We start from the raw sequence: 14392 nt of genomic DNA, 5'->3' as shown, positions 1-14392 counted from the left end.
CTCCTGTATGAAGACAGGCTGAGAACATTGGGGCTGTTCAGCATGGAGAAGAGAAGGCTGCGTGGAGACCTCAGAGCAGCTTCCAGTGTCTGAAGGGGGCTAAAAGGATCATGGAGAGGGACTCTTTGTCAGGGACTGTAACAATAGGACAAGGGGTGATGGCTTCAATCTGAAACAGGGGAAGCTCAGGTTGGAGATAAGGAACAAGTTATTTACTGTGAGGGTGCTGAGGCGCTGGCACAGGGTGCCCAGAGAAGCTGTGGCTGCCCCATCCCTGGCAGTGCTCAAGGCCAGGTTGGACACAGGGGCTTGGAGCAAGCTGCTCCAGTGGAAGGGGTCCCTGCTGTGGCAGGGAGTTGGAACTGGTGAGCTTTAAGGTCCCTTAAAACACAAACAGCTTGTGGTCCTATGATTCTAAGGCATCAGCAGCTAATAATGATGCAGTTGCTTAAAATCAGGCAGAAATTCTAACACATCATCTGAGCTAACAGCAGAGTGCCAGAAAGTAATAAAATCTAACTCAGCCTACAACAGAAGTGATGAGCAGCCAGTGAGCAGCACAACCTGCAGAGCAGCAGGAGAGCAGCAGGAAAGGGACAGAGCTGAACAGTGATAAAAAGGAGAGAATTCTGTGATGAATTCTGGAGCAGGGCCCGGTCTGAGTCCCCATGTGCAGCCAGTACCTGGCTGACACCAGAGACACAGAATCCAGAATGAGTGCTCCTCCCAGAAGCACCAGTGCAGATATTTGCTCCAGGAGCCTCTTGTCCATTGTGCTCTGTAATGGCAGTAGAACTGCTCTGCTGAGTCTAAATTCCTTCCGCAGGAGGCCAAATAATCACGATGTGGTTGAGGTTTAAACTCAGTAATGCCTCAGACCTTTTGATTCTTGTACAGACCTAACCAAATCAGGAGAAACCACTTTAACCAGCGGTGGGGTTGGTTTGGTTTGGTTTGGTTTTTTCATTCCCTTGCATCCTGAACAGTTCAAACGCCAGCCTAAAAGTGCTTTAACACAGCCACATCACACCTTGGAGACACAGTGCAAGGAAGATAAATGGGTTACAAGTGCCAAGGCACGGGTAAGAGGTTCCTATGTAACTAACATGGGAATCTTGGCACTTTGTACTGTCCTGTTTGACCTTAGCACTCTCATACCCATCACTTCAAGGAATATGGACCTTCAATTCATGCCCAGAACACCTGTAGTACCTAAACGTGACCACTAAGCAACAAAACCATACTTGCATCATGAATAGTTCAGTGGTCAAACCAGTAGGAAGTGTTGTTATTGGAAATATTAAGGAAAAGTGAATCCAATGTCAAAGCTTCGAAGTTCCCACTCTCTGAAGGGCAAATCTACCAGCTGTCAGCTGAGAAACCTCAGCAGCACCTTGGGATGCTCACACACCAACCTCTACTCCTGATCACAAGAGGAAGCTGCCGGCGGAAGCCCAAACCAACTGGGACAGAAGGAAGGTCCAGAGAAACAAGGGATGGAGTGAAAGGATGGAGGAAGCCAACCCAAGCAGCAGTGGAATGGAGACAGGATCAGACTTGAAGGGAAACAAATGACAGGGAAACCGAGAGGAGTTTGAAATGCTGGCGCAGAGCAGGAAGGGACTTGCTCCCACCTCCTGCATGACAAGAGGGAAAAGCAGCTCTGCTTGGAAGCCTGCAGGGTCACCAGGCCTGGGAGCGATGGGAGGTTATGGGAGCCCATGAACATGGATTCCATGAGCATGCTTTTCCAGCAGCAGCTGGTTGGCTGTGCCAACCAACACTCCATCACCTACAGCTCTACGGTTATCTGCTCTTCAGCGTTCTTGCACAGGCTCCCATGTGTTCATGTGCTGCATGTGGAACTCCAGGGGGACAGCAGTTCCCAGCTCAGGAACATGAACATCCACTTTCCAGCTGCAGATGAGGAAACACTCATGTCCCAGCCCGTCACGGAACTGCCACCTTCTGTGTCCAAATGGGAAGACTCATCTCTCTTCAGCCAGGAGACTGTGGTAAAAGCAGGCACACTTGACTGTTAAGCAGGAAGTTATTTTAGGCTTGGCTCTACTCTTACCACCCTCTTCATGCAGAAGTAAGCAGCTATAAGGATAACACCAGAGATTGTGCTACAGGCTTTGGTAACAGCCAAGGTGAATAACAACCACCAGCCTCTCTATGTGCACAGAGCCAGCCAACCCAGTGCAGAAGGCCATCAGGACATAGGTCATGCTTTGCCTAGAAAGGTCGGCCCAGATGACCCTTGAGGTGGCTTCCACCCTGGAATTTGATTCTGTGATGATTCAGGCAATGCCAGCCACAATTTGTCCATGGTAAATCCATTCTGGTCATGCCATGCTTTGCTCTTCCAATTCCCTTGCTCCTCTTGTCCCAAGCTTTCGTCAGGCTGCTGGTCTACCAGCCTGGGTGAAGTTAGATGCATGCTGGCTGGTCACACAGCATGACTTGGTGGCCAGCAGGCCAAGAAGACTTCCAGCACAGCTCATGCTGATGTCTCTCTCCAGGACCATTAAGTGCACAGACTAAAGGAGGGGACTGAACTCAAGGTAGAAGGTGAGATGCAGAGTCCCAGCACGACTTTCACAGCACTTGTGCTGCTCCCAGTGTGAGCTGTCCCTGAGCATCCTCTGAGAGATGCTGCCAGTTGTCACCAAGCACACACAGGCACTTGTCACACAGCACCAAGGTGCAGCTCCGTGCTTCTCTGCCACTGCTTCTTGTCCCATCTTCTAACTGATCATTCTGCAACTCCACATGGAAGAGCAAAGGAGGGACCTTCCTCCCTGCAGGGGCTCTCAGGGCAGCTCTCCAGCTCCTGATGCTCATGCCGCTCTGCCTCCCAACCTGCTGCTCCTAGGCAGATGCCTCCTTGGGAGTGCCTTCCCTCTGTAGAGATTCTCAAAGACCTGCTCAGCAAAGCCACAGTGTTGGGACTGCAGTGACAGGGACAAGGGTTTGGGTTCAAACTGAAACAGGGAAAATTCAGGTTGGATATAAGGAATAAGCTCTTCCCTATGAGGGTGCTGAGGCGCTGGCACAGGGTGCCCAGAGAAGCTGTGGCTGCCCCATCCCTGGCAGTGCTCAAGGCCAGGTTGGACACAGGGGCTTGGAGCAAGCTGCTCCAGTGGAAGGGGTCCCTGCCCATGGCAGGGGTTGGAATTGGATGAGCTCTAAGGTCCCTTCCAACCCACATCCCCTGGTGCTCGCTGCTCAGCCAGGGCTGCTCCCTTCCACCCTGGGAAGTTCAGCCAACTGAATTCTCCGTTTCCTGCTGCCTGTTTGTCCCCTCCTGGTGTGGGCTTTCTCCAAAAAGCAAAGGTTATTTGTCAAAAGCAATGACTGCCAAGTCACAACAAGGCACACGGGTGCTACATGGAACCCACTATATCCAATAGGACCCAACCCACACATGGCCACTGGAGACACCAACAGCACCTCAGCTGCAGGACAACTCCATGCCATTGCTCTACACACCACCCAGCCTCCCTGTGGATGAGGCTGTATCCCGTTACTTCACCACCACCCCAATCTGGCTTTAGGACAGAGTTCTCCAGAGGAGGATCATGGTCAGGTGAGTCAGACTCCATAATGTACCAAGAAAACAAAAGAGAAGGTGGAATAGACAACTCATCCCTCCACATGCAGGACACACAGACAATGAATTATGAAATGGGTACCATAACAAAACAAGCTGACCTCCCCAGTGGCTGGTGCAGAGCTCCAGGAGGGAGACGATCAATTCCCTGCAGGAAATCAGAGCTGTATTTCATTAAAGCACCAAAATCCTCCTCCTCCTCTGCACCCTACGCATTGCATCACCTGAGGGTGCCATCAGAGACAAGTGAAGAACAACAGTGCCCTCTATCAAATGAAACAGCCAACGACTCCCGCAGCCTCCCTCCCGAGCCCAGGCAGCCGGGACAGGAGCAGCCCCGTAGGAACCTTGGCTCAGGCTGGGCTCTGGGTGACGTGGCCCAGGTTCAGGCCACTGGGGCCAAGCATGACCACCAGCACCTCATCTTCCTTGGTGGTGATGAGTGCTGGTGCCTCCGATGTACCAGGCTGGAAACTGCCTCTGACTGCTGCACAACACAGGCATGGATGAGCCAAACAGTGGTGCTAGTAGTCCTCTTTTAATCCCACTGCTATCCCAGTACCCATGCTGACCACTAAGACAGACAAGGCCAGTCAGAAAGATGCTCTCACTATTAGACTTGTAAATAATTTGAAGTATTCAACAACTGTTATTCCAATTTCAAAACTTTCATTACACAGAAAAGTAATTTTTGATCTAAAGATGCTTCAAGCTTCTAATTGTTTTTTCAGAAAGGCTTTCTGCAATGGAAAGAAGTGGTAACATTTCCATCACCTACACTGCTACCCACAGGTAGAATCCCACAATGGTTTGGGTTGAAGCCCACCCAGCTCCAACCCCTGCCAGGGGCAGGGACCCGTTCCACTGGAGCAGCTTGCTCCAAGCCCCTGTGTCCAACCTGGCCTTGAGCACTGCCAGGGATGGGGCAGCCACAGCTTCTCTGGGCACCCTGTGCCAGCGCCTCAGCACCCTCACAGGGAAGAGCTTCTGCCTAAGAGCTCAGCTCAGTCTCCCCTCGGGCAGGTTCAAGCCATTCCCCTTGGCCTGTCCCTACAGGCCCTTGTCCCAAGCCCCTCTCCAGGTTCCCTGCAGCCCCTTTAGGCACTGGAGCTGCTCTCAGGTCTCCCCTTCAGGAGCCTTCTCTTCTCCAGGCTGCCCCAGCCCAGCTCTCTCAGCCTGGCTCCAGAGCAGAGCTGCTCCAGCCCAGGTACCAAGGAAGTAACAAAATCCATCCCTGACATACCAGGAGGGTTTATTCCACTCTGAAAATTATTTGCCTTTTCTCAGAAAGAGGAAATGTCAAAGCTGGGCCCGCTGGGACTTCGGTAATGTGGTTTCGTGTCTTAGCAATTTAAACGCTGTGATGATGGCAAACAACTGAAAACACTGCCACAAATATATGGGCAGACAAGGAGTAGTGAAGGAGAGGTCTCTCCCAGGCAAAACAAGCGGTTCCCTGGAGACAACTGACTCCCACATCCTCCACAGGCATCAATGTATGATACAAAGGATAATCTCTGATAAAGAAGGTTCTCAACCCATAGTTATTGCACACCCAGGAACAGCTCTAGGTCTTGGTCAGCCCCAGCATCCCACAACACGTTCTCCACAGCCAGTGTTGGTGCCTTCCCAGGCTGTGTCCCTGCAACTCCCAGTGCCGAGGACCTTCCGCTCCTTCCAGAGCCCCGGTCCTGGAGAGCAACCCCTCAGCCCTGTATCCACCTGAACCCAGCCCTGCTGGAGCTGCCAGGTTAGAAGAGACAGCTGAACACCCCAGGAAAACCCAGACCCCTGTGTGTGCAAGGGCTCTCATCCCAGCAGCTCCAGCGCAGCCTCACAGAGCTCACAGACACTTTCTCTCCACAAAAGGCAGATCTGCGCGTGGAAGCAGACACCAGAGGAGACACTACAGCATCTGCAAACAGACACAGCTTGAGAGAGGCGAAGAGCAGCAAGGTGGTACCCAGCAGGAGGTGGTACCCAGCAGGAGGTGATACCCAGCAGGAGGTGATACCCAGCAGGAGGTGATACCCAGAAGCCGTGGATCTCCACCAAGGCCAGGCTGCAGGCTCGAAGTGCATGGCAGCATACGCTCTGTTCTCACACCTGCCTCACTCCATGGCCAAGGTGCTGGGACAAAAAGGCTGCTCAGCACCCACATCAGAGTGTTTGCGTGTTCTGCTCCACACCCAAACCTGCCCTTCAGTTTCTGGGTGTCTCTGCCCAGGAGATGAGCGAGCAGGTGAGGCCTGTTCCAGCCTCATCCATGGGGGAGACAGGCAGGGTTCACCTTAGTGGTGAATTCTGGAAAACACAGGAGTGAGGATCAGGGGAGGGACAATGGTTCAGGTGAAACTAGCCCAGACTGAATGCCAGCACTACCACAAGACTGCCACATTCCAACATGCAGTAAGCAAATGCACATTGTACAGTGCCTGCAACCTATCTTAAAGAGCTATTTTGTCTTAACTACACCTACTAAATGTCCCTTGGCAATCTTAAACAAAGCTGCAGGTCCTCCTCCCAGTAACTCCCTGGACCAGGTTCAGACTACTCTGTAATGAATCCAAAGCACGAATGAGCCATGTTCAAAGCAGCCATTCCAGTGCCTGCTTCAGCAGAACCTTGTCCAACAACTGGCAAACTAGGTCCTGAAAAATTAATACTCATATTTCATTTTATACAGTGTAAATACTCCCTAATTACATTACTGGGATTCATGTGTGCAAGGTCAGCATGTACAGAGTCACAGCATAGAATCACCACAGGATGGTTTGGGTTGGAAGGGACCTTAAAGCTCCTCCAGCTCCAACCCCTGCCATGGGCAGGGACACCTTCCCCTAGAGCAGCTTGCTCCAAGCCCTGTCCAACCTTGCCCTTCAGCCGTTACTCAGTTCCCATCCAAGAAGGGATTCCCCCATTGAGGCTTCATTCCTGGCCCAGCATAGACGCTGCCCACACTGTGAACGTCTCTTGTCCCACCAGCAAGACCAACGTGAACCCAGCTTCCTGCAGTGATCAGGATGACAACCAGCTCCCCATCAGATGTTAACAGCTCTTTGTGCATCGCACTAACATCTCCCACACACTGGAAATGCCTCGTATGAGACATGCCCAGCTCTCATCTGCCTCATCCACAGACACACGATGCTACAGCCACCTCCTGAACCACTGATGGGCCTCCTCTTGTTTGAAGAAGTAAAACGTCAGTGCGTAACTACTGAGAACATCTTGTTTCAAGTGCAAGATCTTGTGTTTTATCCTACTGAATTTCATCCTATTTATTATGCCAACTCATCCACTTCTGAAAGTGAAATGTTCTCACCTCATAAGATGCCACATTAGCAGCATATTCCAGTTTTCTTTTTGCCACAGCTATTAGTGAAAGCATTTCAGAGGTTAAATCATAAATCAGGTAGTGACAGATGACAGATTTTCAGTGCTACCCTACATTTCCTCTAACTTTACTAACCATTTCCCACATGACACTGTCCTGAAATCCAAATGAGCTGGAACATTTCCTTAGCCAACACACTCAGTCAATCTCCTTTAGCATAAAAAAGTCCCTGGATAAACACTGTTCTGTCCTACACCTTTTCCCACCTTCCTCTCCCTACAGAATCTGCTCTGGACAATCTTGAACCAGTTCACACACAGCACCTCAGACTGGGTTGCTCAGAGCACTCCCATGCATGGGCTTCACCCTCACCTCACCTTTGCTAATGTGCCAGCATTTTTCCCTATTATTTTTCCAGAATGCTGGTGTCATTGTTTTGGTGGGGCTGTTCCCTAAGGAAGCGGGGTCAGGAACCTGAGACCCCACAGCCAGGCCAGCAGGACCAACCAGAGGCGGTGGCCACGTCCAACCAGGAGTCCAGCTCATCAGGCAGTGGCACAGCGATGGGGCAGGTCTCCAGACAAGCCAGGAAGCCAAGCTACAGGTCACAGTTAAGGTTAGGTCGTATGCTCAGCAGGCAGGTCCAGAGTCATGAGGCAGGTCTGAGATCAAGCTGGGAAATCAGTCCATGGGTTGGAGTCTGCATCAAGAGAGTCCATGGCCAGCCACAGGCATGACAATGAGCGAACTGGAGACCGGGACTCCTTCACCATCGTTCAGGCAGGCACTGAAAGCTGCAGCTTAGACAGAGCTCCTGGGACCAGTGTTGTGGGAGGAGATCCCAGGTAAGGTGGTCATGGACATGAAGATATCTTAGTGCTGTCAAGGCCCTGCTGCTGCTCTCTCCAGCTGGCAGTACCCGTCCTGCTGTTCCCAAGCCAGCCAACATCGTGCTCCTTGCGACAGGGAATTGCTCTGGTAGGTTTGGACTTTATCTAATTACCTTTGATCTTACTCATTCTTGTGGCTTAATAGCTCTACATCCTCTTTCCTTACTCTTATTTGCAGGGCTGAAGAACTTACTATTACTCCTCTCAGCGTTCTCCAGGTCTAGCTCAGCTGAGTTCCTGGCAAACTGCATCTCACATTCATGATATCAGATCCCCTGATACAGGGTTTTTTGCAGATGAATCCTAGTCCTTGTTCTTTGAGAGCTTTGCTTATTCCTGGAAGCCTGGGGACAAGCACATTTGGATTCTCTACCTGCAGGATTTATCTTTTGCCAGGAATAATTTTTTGGGCAGGTTTTTGGAGCGTCAACTTAAAATATTCACTCAAAATCCCACCTCTCCTTCAGCTCACTGAAGATGCTCAGCTCCATTTACTTCACTACATTTTTCTTCTTTACCAAATACAAAAACCAGGATTCCCTACAATGTCAGTATAAAGGTTTATGGCTTTGTCCTACCTTTGGTTCTGCACCACACACCCCTCCCACCCGCAGCTTCACCACTGCCTCTGCCTTTCCCTAAAGCACACACGTGTTCCCCTGCCCTGTTCGCACCTTTCAGAGCTGCTGGACTGAACGCATCACTTGGCTAAGTCTCTCCTCCGCACTCCTGAGCTGGCATTTGTATTCCAAATGCTTCAGCCTTACCTCACTGGCCACTATCAGTTCCATCACTGGAAGAGGCAGCCTCTTTGGGAGCAGCCTGTCTGCCTGCCTGCCGCTTTCACCTGACCACCAGCTCCTCTCCTGTGTTCCTTTAGGCAAAGGTATGCCAACATCTGTCTGATTTTCCTCTTCTTGTACTAAAACCAGTAATGCAGACAGCAGCCTGTCCACATCACCCCCCTCATGAATTGGTTTAAAGCCATTTCTGAGGGACCATATGCAGGGGTAGGTCCTTCACCAAGTGCTCCTTCTCCAAATACTTTTCGTAGCTAAACAGCCGGTGGCTTACCAGCACCTGGAATCACCATGGGCATGCACTGGGCATCACCTCTGCAGGCAAAGGGCTTTAGCTCCAGCACAAGCTGCACGTGCCTCCTTCCATCACTGATCAGGCACATGAGACAGCTCACGCTCGGTGACCTGATGCTCTCTAGGCCCTGAACTACGTGGTCCTTGGGAACACGCTGAGGCAGAGGCAGGAGAATGGGAGGCAGACGTACACTTGAGCTGGGTGTGATGGAAAATGGTCACTGACAGGCCACCTTTTTCTGCTTCATTTTAATCAGAGCCCTACATGCCTTCACACTGAAAGACCATGTTCCTGCATCACCTGTGGGTAGATCTGTGGTCTCTCAGGTACTTGTACAAGCGCTGCCCACCTCCAGTAGTTGTTACATCCCCTGGTGACATCCCACTGCACCTCTGCGAGTGTGAATGAAGCTCCCAGCGGCTGCTCAACAAGCAGATCACAGTTCCTCTGCCGCAAAGCTCTACCAGTGCCTCTGCTCAGGGAGACAAAGTCATTCCTGTGCAGAACCAATGCTGCAGCTGGGATCCAAGGAGACCCCACTGCCCAGGAGCAGGTCTAACACACCATGGGCCCATAAGGGACCCAGAGACCAGCTGGCATCCACATGCAGGTTCTTACACCCACAGATCTCCGAGTACTGAAAGCTGGGGGACACCTGAAGAGCTTGGTCCTGTGTCAACCACAGGGAAGGCACAAAAAGATGAGTTCCCTGGATCCACTTTCAGACGAATACAGGGCATGGTGTTAGAGGAGGTGCAGACACAAACAAAAGGGTATAGTAAAGTGATGGGATTGAACTTGGATCTCCTCTTGGAATGTCAGGATGATACAAGAAGGATCATCATTTGAAAGTGAGAAGAGCGTGCAGCAAGCTCACTGCCCTGGACTTCGAAAGAGCAGACCTTGGCCTCTTCAGGAACCTGCTTAGTCAGGTTCCATGGGATACAGCACTAGAGGGCAGGGGGGACCAACACTCTTGGCTGATATTCAAGGATCACCTGCTCCAAGCTCAGGAGTGTTGCATCCCAACTAGAAGGAAGCGCAGCAGGAGGGCCAGGAGACCTCCTTGGATGGATAAGGAGCTGCTGAGGAAAATTCAAAGGAAAAAAGAGGCTTATAAAAGGTGGAAGCAAGTACAGGCGGCCTGGGAATAATACAGGGATGCTGTCCGGGAAGCTAGGGACCAGGTGAGGAAAGCTAGGGCCCAGTTAGAATTAAACTGGGCTAGGGATGTTAAGGATAACAGGAAGGGATTCTATAGGTACACTGCAAATAAAAGACAGACTAGGGACAATATGGGCCCTCTGGAAGCTGTCAGGAGAGCTGGCTACCTGGGATTTGGAGAAGGCTGAGGCTCTGAATGACTTCTGGCCACGGTCTTCACTGGCAAATGCTCTGACTGCACCACCCAAGTCTTGGAAGGCAGACGCAGGGACTGTGAGAATGAAGACCTTGGGCCCACTGTAGGAGAGGATCTGGCTCGAGACCATCTTAAGAACCTGAACGTGCACAAGTCCATGGGACCTGATGAAATCCATCCGCGGGTCCTGAAGGAGCTGGCGAATGAAGTTGCTAAGCCGCTGGCCATCATATTTGAAAAATCATGGCAGTCAGGTGAAGTTCCCAACGACTGGAAAAAGGGAAATATAACCCCCATTTTCAAGAAGGGGAAAATGGATGACCCAGGGAATTACAGACCAGTCAGTGACCCACACGACATCCTTGTCTCTAAATTGGAGAGACATCAATTTGATGAATGGACCACTCGGTGGATAAAGAACTGGCTGGATGGCCGCACACAAAGAGTTGTGGTCAATGGCTCAATGTCCGGCTGGAGACCAGTAACGAGTGGTGTCCCTCAGGGATCGGTGTTGGGACCGGTCTTGTTTAACATCTTTGTCGCTGACATGGACAGTGGGATTGAGTGCGCCCTCAGCAAGTTTGCCGATGACACCAAGCTGTGTGGTTCGGTTGATCCGCTGGAGGGAAGGAATGCCATCCAGAGGGACCTTGACACGCTTGTGAGGTGGGCTGATGCCAACCTCGTGAAGTTTAACCATGCCAAGTGCAAGGTCCTACACCTGGGTCGGGGCAATCCCAGGCACAGCTACAGGCTGGGCAGAGGAGAGATTCAGAGCAGCCCTGCAGAGAGGACTTGGGGGTGCTGGTCGATGAGAAAATGAACATGAGCCGGCTTCAGTGTGCGCTTGCAGCCCAGAAAGCAACCGTATCCTGGGCTGCATCAAAAGAAGCATGACTAGGAGGTCGAAGGAGGTGATCCTGCCCCTCTGCTCTGCTCTTGTGAGACCTCACTTGGAGTATTGTGTGCAGTTCGGGTGTCCTCAACATAAAAAGGACATGGAACTGTTGGAACAAGTCCAGAGGAGGCCACGAGAATGATCAGGGGACTGGAGCACCTCCTGTATGAAGATAGACTGAGAATGTTGGGGCTGTTCAGCCTGGAGAAGAGAAGGCTGCGTGGAGACCTCATAGCAGCCTTCCAGTATCTGAAGGGGGCCTATAGGGATGATGGGGAGGAACTCTTCATTAGGGACTGTAGTGACAGGACAAGGGGTAATGGGTTAAAACTTGGATATAAGGAGGAAATTCTTTCCTGTTAGGGTGGTGAGGCACTGGAATGGGTTGCCCAGGGAGGTTGTGAATGCTCCATCCCTGGCAGTGTTCAAGGTTGGACAAGGCCTTGGGTGATATGGTTTAGTGTGAGGTGTCCCTGCCCATGGCAGGGGGGTTGGAACTAGATGATCTTAAGGGCCTTTCCAACCCTAACTATTCTATGATTCTATGATCTCTATGGGAAAATGGGCAAAAGCAGAGATCTCAGTAGGGCCAGAAGAAATAAATTGAGAACATACAGAAAGTTTTAGTTATTTACCAAAGAAACTCTGTTTAGGCCCCAAAGGATTTCAGTTCCACAGGCAGGAGGTATCTAAGGAGACCCTCCCTGGGAAGTGGGAAATGTTGGTTCTGCCTTGGGGCTTCTAACAGAGGTGTGCAACAGAACATCTCCCTCCACAGCCAAGCTCTCGTGAGACCTCACCTGGAGCATTGTGTACAGTTCTGGGAGTACAGAACTTCCCTGGGAGGGAAGTGCTGACCCAGAGGCACCCCTGGAGAAGAACTTGGCTCATTTAGGTAGATCAGTATGCAGCTCATGGCCTTTTCCCTCAAAGCATGAAAGTACATGGAGGTTAAAGGAAGATCCTAATACCAGCTCCAAAATGTCAACCCTGGAAGTTGCACTCTCTGAATTTCAATGAAGATCACAACGAATTTCCTGAGCTGCTCCCACCCTCGCCAGTCACCTTCAGTCTGTCTCAACAAGAGTCTCGTCAGGTCTCTGCCATGCAGCCCTGCCACTCTCCTCCACTGACAAACAGAGCTGGAGATGTTCACAGATCTGATGTGGTCTTCTTCCCCAGCAAAACATAGGCCAGAACTCTTCCACCAGTGCAGCCCACCCAGCTGCTGGGTTGTGCCTAAACTGACAGAACAGGCACTGTCTTTGGTCTTGATGAGAAGTGGCAGAGCAGCGTCATGTCTATACAGTGAAACCTCCTTCTGTGCCCAAGCATCGTGGCCGCATTCAAACTCCCTCCCACAAACCATCTGTACCTCAGTGCTGTGCCCAAGCTTTGTCTGGAAAAGTTGGCAAAGCCAAAGCCAGGCTGGAGGACATGCCAAGAGCCAGCCAGGATGGACAACTGGAGGAAAGCGCTCATGCCTCTGCTCCAGCTTCAGGTTTCACATCTCACTGCACAGTTTCAATTCAACCCAAACACGGAGCATCCTCCAAGAAAGCACCTAGCAAGCATGAACTCACAGAAACAGGAAGGGCTTCTGAACCATATGCATTAGTCTATTCTCTTTTTCATTTAGCATCACAAAAGGACAGAGCAAGCAGCCCTGTGCACTGAAATGGCTCCAGAGCACTGCTCCAAAGCAGCACAAGAGGGAGGAAGGTGGAACCTTCTCAGTGGAATTCCCAACTCATCAGCCCTAATCACCCCTGAAAAAGGAAGAATATCCTGATCAAGTCTTTACTGTCATCAGATGTTTCCCATCAGCACAACACAACACTTCTGCTCCACCTCTGATGGGCCTGGCTGCACAAGCGAATGCAGGAGGGAGGGCAAAAGCAGCGGTGCCCAGCACAGCCAGATGACGTACATACAGAGCTAATCTGAAGGAAGAATGAGAATGAGCACTGGGAACATGAGCTGGAACTGCAGATGGAGAGCCAGCAACTGAACAAATCAGGGGGGAGTGATGCGGGGAGGGAGGTGGGGGAGAAGAAAAGCTTTGCTGGGTGCAGGCTGGAGGTGCTGCTGGTGGAGTCCTGATCCCACGGCACCCTCAATGGCCACAAGATCAGGTCCCAGAGGCACCTCATACTTTATCCACAGGGACCGATGTGCAAGTGTCCTAGAGCACACCTGACCTGCCCCTTACTCATCACAGCACACGTGGTTAGTCGCATTATACTTATGGAATACAGCCACCCCGGCAAAGGAGATGCCCAAGGCTGCACATTTACAGCTCTCCAGAAGGACTGGCATTAGAGCAAAGAAAAGACTCTGTAAGTGGGTTCAGGCTTCCAGAAACAAATAAAAACCAGTTGTGTGCAAGCCAGAGGACTGTATTTTATTGAGGGCTTTTTCTAAAACTTTCTTTCAACTTCACAGTCGAGGCTCAACTGCCACCAGAATCCAGCTGTGTGAATTTTAAAGCTCATTTACTATGCAAAGTGAACTGCAGTGAATGTGACAAATCAAGGCCACTTATCTCCCAAGTAATACGTTCAAAAACCAGTAATCCAGATGTTCTCCTCAGCTGCTTTACACAAGGACATGTTTAGGCTTGTTGGGAGCATTTCCCACTCCATGCTCAGGCTGGGGGAGGATCGCTGCCCAGCAGCTCCTGGTGATAAGGGGCAAGCTGTGGGATATGTCCCACAACAGCAGGAGACCCATTCAGTCATGGTGACGCCCAAGAGCACCACTTTGTTGGCACATGCAATGTGCAGCTCCTCCTGACACTGCTGTCCTCAGGGAACAGCAAATTCCTACTGCGTGGTGGCTGGAGATGGAGTGTCAAGAGGGCTGGGGCTGAGTTACAGACACTTTTAATGTTTCTGTTGGACCAGAACAAACATGTGCAAACCACTGTTTCCTTTGGAAGTCCCCCAAAACATAATGTGGGGTTGGGGGTTTAAATCAAGTCACACTCTCTTGCTCCACCACTCATCATCACATCACCTCTGTAAGACCAGCCATTGCAGTGATCTCCACTAAAGGGGTGCTGAGTGCTCTTCTCACGGCAGCACCACACACTTACCGTGGGTCAGCGTGTCTGCTGCTGGATGCTAATGCACCCAGTATTGGAAACTAACACCTGGAGATACGTTTCTTCAGCTGCACCCATTGCAAAGAAAGG

General features: G+C 51.1%; 1 protein-coding gene across 1 annotated transcript in view; it reads right to left on the bottom strand.

Annotated features, from left to right (window-relative positions):
* Positions 1 to 14392, bottom strand: part of SHANK3 (SH3 and multiple ankyrin repeat domains 3) — a 306306-nt gene that overhangs the window by 116991 nt on the left and 174923 nt on the right. The window lies entirely within an intron of this gene.

The sequence above is a fragment of the Neopsephotus bourkii genome, unplaced genomic scaffold, assembly GCF_033783945.1.
Source record: "Neopsephotus bourkii isolate Nb327-2 ecotype Australia unplaced genomic scaffold, CSIRO-AGI_Nbou_v1 NB_1128, whole genome shotgun sequence".
Taxonomy (NCBI): Eukaryota; Metazoa; Chordata; class Aves; order Psittaciformes; family Psittacidae; genus Neopsephotus; species Neopsephotus bourkii.
This window is presented reverse-complemented; position numbering and strand designations above follow the sequence as displayed.